The following is a 6,385-nucleotide window of genomic DNA, read 5'->3' on the forward strand; positions in this document are numbered from 1 at the left end:
AGAGAGAGAGAGAGAGAGAGAGAGAGAGAGAGAGAGAGAGAGAGAGAGAGAGAGAGAGAGAGAGAGAGAGAGAGAGAGAGAGAGAGAGAGAGAGAGAGAGAGAGAGAGAGAGAGAGAGAGAGAGAGAGAGAGAGAGAGAGAGAGAGAGAGAGAGAGAGAGAGAGAGAGAGAGAGAGAGAGAGAGAGAGAGAGAGAGAGAGAGAGAGAGAGAGAGAGAGAGAGAGAGAGAGAGAGAGAGAGAGAGAGAGAGAGAGAGAGAGAGAGAGAGAGAGAGAGAGAGAGAGAGAGAGAGAGAGAGACTTCACTCCTCCTTCACACATTTTTTAAATCCAGAGAGCAAAAAGAACTTTGTCCAGAAGCATCATCCAAATGCATTCCAGTCCACTGATTCCCTTCACTTGCCTCCCCACCACCCAACCTCTGTTCCCCCATAGGAAAAGCATTTTAGGACCTAGACAGTAGTACTATATAATAGAAATAGCAATCTAGGATAATTTAAATGACACTGATGAACTCCACCTTCCTACCCATTAACAGCAACAGAAAGGGAGTTAGTGAGGAGCAAAATCATCTGTAATTGTCTGAGTGGATTTTGAAATTGTTTCTGCCAGGGTCTCCTAGATTTTTAAGGTGTTCATCCAACAGAAAACATTTTATGCCTATAAGCAATGTAAGATTCAACATGTCTAGCAATTCACAGTTTTTAAAGGATGAAAAAATGTAGCATGCAATGTGAATATGCGCACTGTGTGGAGCTTTGGAGCTTTTCACTGTCATCCTGAAACCTTTCACAGGGGCTCTTGAGGATGCTGCCTTATAAAAGTCATTCTCTTATTTCTGGGACGTGAGGACATCTCTCTGAGCATAACAAATGTGAGATCACAAACGGAGGTGTTTAGAACTCAGTGGAAGAAGGGTCTGTCTTCAGCACAGACAGTACAGAATAAAACTGTACTGTGCCTTGCTTCTCTAGACTGTATTAGCTGCCCTTCCCTGGGGCTGTGTGGATTTGGGTGGTGCAATGAGGAAATTGGTTACAGGGGAACTGGGCAAGTAAGTAAACATACTGAGAATAACGAGAGCCTGGCCTCAGTATTGGGGACATCTATAACTTGAATTTCAAAAGGAGAAAAGGAGGAAGTCTAGAATAAATCCTATGATACTGCGTTAGAGTTAGAGGTATTGGTCTGAACACTTGATTTTTTTTAATGTAAATAGATAACATAGATTTATGTGTGTGTGCTTATATACATTTATGCACATACGTATTCATCATCTATATATGTTTCTACCTCTATCTCCATGGACATACTTTGAATTCACATTACATCTACACATCCTACACATCTCCATTCAAAGGAAACAGGGCTCCTTCAAGACCTGGCTGATTCTAGGGTATGGTAGGCTCAAAATTGACCCTGTCATGGATATCCACATCCTAATTCCTAGAACCGTTTGTTTTGTGTCTTGTTTTATTTTGAGGGTCTCACTACATAGCCCTGGCTAGCCTGGAACTTGCTATATAGCCTAGCCCAGCCTCAAACTCACAGAGATCTTTCCCCTGTCTCCAAGAGTGCTGGGATTAAAGGTGGAATTAAAGGTGTTAAAATGTAGGGATTATTTTTGTTGCCTAGGTGGGTCCTAAATGTCACCACAAGAATCTTTGAATCGATATGGTATAGGGATACAAAATTTTGAGAATAAATTTCTGTTCTTCTAAGCCACCAAATCTGTGGTAACATATGGGCCTGAAACATCTTGTTTTGCTAGAAAGTAAATAATGTCCAGAATGATAATCGGGGTCAAAGGTCAAAGGACACAGGGACCATCTTGAAGGGCTTTCCACAGGCCACCTCAAGGACAATTAAGAATCAAATAAGTATAAGAATAATATATTACTGGGGCTGGAGAGATGACTCAGTGGTTAAGAACACTGGTTGTTCTTGCAGAAGACCCACGTTCAAATCCCAGCACCCACATGGCAGCTAACAACTGTCCGTAACTCCAGTTCCAGGGGATCCTACAGCCTCTTCTGTCCTCTGCAGGCATTGCACGACATGGGTGTACTTACCTACATGCAGTCAATACATGCATATACATAAAATAAAAATAATAAATAAAATATAAAAAATATATTACTATCTGCTATGAATAAGAGTCCAAAGTGATATAAAACAAACAAGTTTTTTAAAAAGAGGGAGTGAGAGAGAATTCTACTTCATAGTGTAAGCCAACTCATAAACACAGTGTGATGGAATTAGAAAAAGGCCATTTGGCAAGCATCAAGATGAAAATTGATCTAGGCAAGAATCCTCAATGGATTCAAAAATTAGCAAAGGAAAATTTGTCAAGAAATGATAATTACATCATACTCATTATTTCCTTATTACTAAGTGCAAAATGCCTACTAATGAACTTTTCTGAAAAGAAACTTGGCAGACATTTCCTTAGCTAAGCAGCCATATTTAACCACATCAGTAATGGGACAAATTGACATCATGTACCCCCCACCCTCACCAATATGACATAGAACACACTGAGAAAAACGAAGCTCAACTCTGTGATTCTACCAAATGTGAGTGCTCTACACCCAAAAATGAGGAAGCATCAGGCCAACCCAAACTGAGGAACATTTTATAGAATAAATGGCTGAACTCCTTGAAAATGTCAGTGACATGTAGGACAAGGCAAGGCCAAGAAACTTCAAAATTAAAGAAGATGAAAGAGACATTAAAACTAAATGCATTGTGTGACTCTGAAATGAATTTTGGACCCATAAAGGATTATTATTAGGATAGGTGCAAAAAAGTTAATGTGGTTTGTGAATTGAATGGTAACATTGTATCAGTGTTTATGTTATAATTAAGTAGGAGAATGTTCTTATTTTGAGGATCTGCATATTAAAGTATTAGAAAAGAATAAGATATTATGTCTATAAATTCATCCCAAATTGTTCAGTAAAACAATGTATATAAGTATTGCACAGAGAAAGAAAAACTTATGTTAACAATTGAGGAATCTGGGTCAAGAGCATGCAGGTGTTCTTTATAGCACTCTTGCAATGTATAAAATTATTTCTAAATAAAGAATTTAAAAAGAAACAATACTATTATTCTCTAGTGGACCTTATTACTTGAGGGGTGCTCAGGGAATGCCTACAGAAAAGTGAAATTGGCTTTCTTGTAATTTATAAAGAACCAGCAAAGGCAACAGTTAAAAAATCATTACTGTGGAACTGCAGAAATTGCTAATGGACAGCGAATATCATTTCTCTTTACAGGTCAAAAATGTTTCAAAATTGGACTGTGCTGATGACTGAATAACCTCACGACAGTGAAAAACATTGAGTTCTTTAAATGGGTGAATTATATGGTATGTGATATGTATCTCAATAAAGCCATGCGAATCATGGCTATTGCTTTCCTTACCCCACAGCCAGCTATGATTTTGTTTAGAATAAGGGAGCCTGTTACATCAGGTGATGGTTTAACTGCTGGGTGAGTAGAGGAGACAGTCTCATTCGGAGGGAAAGAAAAAGAGCAAATGATAAACTTTTCAGAGTGACTAGAAGTAGCACAGGTGGGGTGCTTTGGGTCCTGGCCTCTCAGCCTCTGTCAGTCTCTCCTCTATACACAATCCCTGGGTGCCTGGTCCTTTAATTTTTTCCGTGGGTTGTGTGATTTAGGATTAGATCTTGTTGCAGCAGAGAAATGGCTAGAATATGGGTACTTTAAAAGCTTGTATAGTTTGGGCCTGGTGGCACAAGTCTATAATCTCATTTACTCAGGAGAGGAGGCAGGGTGATTCTAAATTCAAGGCCCGATGAGCTACAGACTGAGTCTAAGTCCAACCTGGGCAATTTAGTAAGATCCTGTCTCAAAATAAAAATTCAAAAAGAACTGATAATGCAGGTTAGCAATGAAGCACTTGCCTGTGGCCCTGGTTTCAGTCCCTAGTACTAACAAACAGAAACCTTAAACAAAAGGCAAGCTTTCAATTCTTTTCTTTCTCAAAAAATAATTCTAAGTTGGATCATTGGGTAAAGTGCCTAGCCTGAACCTGAGTTTGATCCCTGGGACCCACATGGTGGAAGCAGAGAACTAACTCAGGCAGGTTGACCTCTGACCTCCACGTGCACAAAATAAATGTAATTAAAAAAATTTTTTTCAAGAAAAAAAAAATAGTTGAGAAGCTCGGTGAGGTCAGAGACAGGTTCTGGGCCTCTGTGTACAGCCTCACACATCAGGTGCTGTTAATTCCAGGAACTGTTGTTGTCTGTTCTGCATGACTGCTTCCTTCTGGAGTAAGGACAAAAGACAGCCCAGCCCTCTTTAAATTGTCTCAACCCTATTGTTCAAGATGGCAGCATCTGGGAAGGGCACAGTTGTGCATGCCTTTAATCCCAGCACTCTGGAGGCAGAGAAAGGCAGATCTCTTTGAGTTCAAGCCCAGCCTAGTCTACATAGCAAGTTCTAGGCCAGCCAGTGCTACTGGCTCCAAAAAAACAGACAAAACTGCATCAGAAATGGAGGTGGGAACAGAAGGAAAAGGAAGGGTGAGGGTACACATGGGCCCATCATAAGTGAGGTTTTAGAACTTTCTTCATGAGTGTTCACCTCAGTTTCATTGTCTACACCACATCCAGTCACAAGTGAAGCTGGAACATGTAGTTTCCATGTGCTTGAACTCAGCCAAAAAATGAGCAGGAAGGGGCAAATTCTACTACCATCCACTCAAAAACAATAAATATCGGAGATCAACTAACAGTCTCGTCCATACCTCTAGTTCAGAGCTACATAGCCAATCATTTTCTGGACGTGTCTACACAGATGACTCACCACATGGAAGCACCATATTTACATACCCAGTCTTATCCCAGCTCTGCTCCTTCTGTGAGCTCCATCTTGGTGAATAATGGTCATCCACCTAGCTGGCTGGGACTCTCTCTTTCTTCAGTGCCCACTGCATGTCCACTCTACTAGCCTTGCCTCTAAAGTGGCTCTCAAAGGTATTTCTTCCGACTCTGCTTGCTATTGTCCAGTCTCTGTCTTTTTTTAAAATCTGGATTGTTCTCGGAACCTCAAGCTGAGCTTCCTACTTCCAGGCTACGCTCCCTAGGTCCTTCCCTCACCTTGTGCTCCAGTCAGAGTGTTCTCTGTAAACACAAATCTAATTTTGATTGCCCTCCTTAGAACTGTAGGATTTTCCCAGGCTTTTCATGGTAAAGTTCACTTCCTGCCTAGCACCCAATGCTGTTCAGGAATCTGGCCTCTTCCTGCCTCTCCTGCCTGTCTCCTCACTCTCTCCCACACTCAACCTTTGCTCCAGCTGACTGCTGCTTATAGTTCCCTAAACAGCTGCTTCAGGCCACTCTACCTCTGTACACATTGCTGCTCGGTCTAAGATAACCTTCCTGTTTCTGTCTTGTCTTTTTCAAATCTCAGTTCAATCACTGCTCCCCCAAGGCAAATTTCTTGAGTTACCCAATCCAATTTGGACATTCTTCTCTAATAAACTATTGATAATTACCTCTGTGTTCATTTATTTATATATCTTTCCCATTCAACTATAAGTTTTTCAAAGACAGGATCTTGTCTTTTCTGTTATTGCATTCCTAGTGTCTGATTCATAAATATTTATCGAGTGAATAAATATACTGGGCTCAACTCGATATGTATTTATATATAGTACTATGTTAGTTAGCTTTCCAGTACTATAACAAAATACCTAGGGTAATCAGCTTATAAAGAGCAAAGATTTATGGGGGCTGGCAAGGTAGCTCAAATGGGTAAAGGTGCTTGCTGCAAAGCCTGAATTTAATTCCCAAGACACATGTGGTAGAAAGAGAAAACTGACTTCTGAAAGTTGTCTGCTGACCTCAACATGCATGCCATGTGCACACTCACACATATACATTCAAAATAAATAAATGCAATTTAAAAAACCCAAAGGTTTATTTGGCTCAGTTTTGAGGTTTCAGTCTTTGGGCCTGTGGTGGTACATTATGGTGCAAGCCTGTGGCAGAGCAAAACCATTGACTGCATGGCTAGGAATGAGGTGGTGGGCGGGCGGGGGGCTGTGTTTCTACTATTCTCTTTGAGGACATACCCCCCAATAAATAAAAGACATCTCACTAGGCCCTACCTCTTAAATTTTCCATTTCTTCCCAATATCCCCAATCTGGGGGCTAAAACTTGAACACACAGACCTTTGGCATGTACTTAAGGTACAAACTAAACCATGTATTTAATTCTCAGAAAGCCCCTATGAGATACATGCACTTCACAAGTGGGGAAGTAGGCTGGGAATGGTACAACATGTCAAACGACACAGAGCTAAATGACTAATACACATAGAGATTTAATCCAATGCTTTTGCCTGCTTG

This window comes from Nannospalax galili, unplaced genomic scaffold (genome assembly GCF_000622305.1).
Source record: "Nannospalax galili isolate Female #2095 unplaced genomic scaffold, S.galili_v1.0 scaffold294, whole genome shotgun sequence".
Taxonomy (NCBI): Eukaryota; Metazoa; Chordata; class Mammalia; order Rodentia; family Spalacidae; genus Nannospalax; species Nannospalax galili.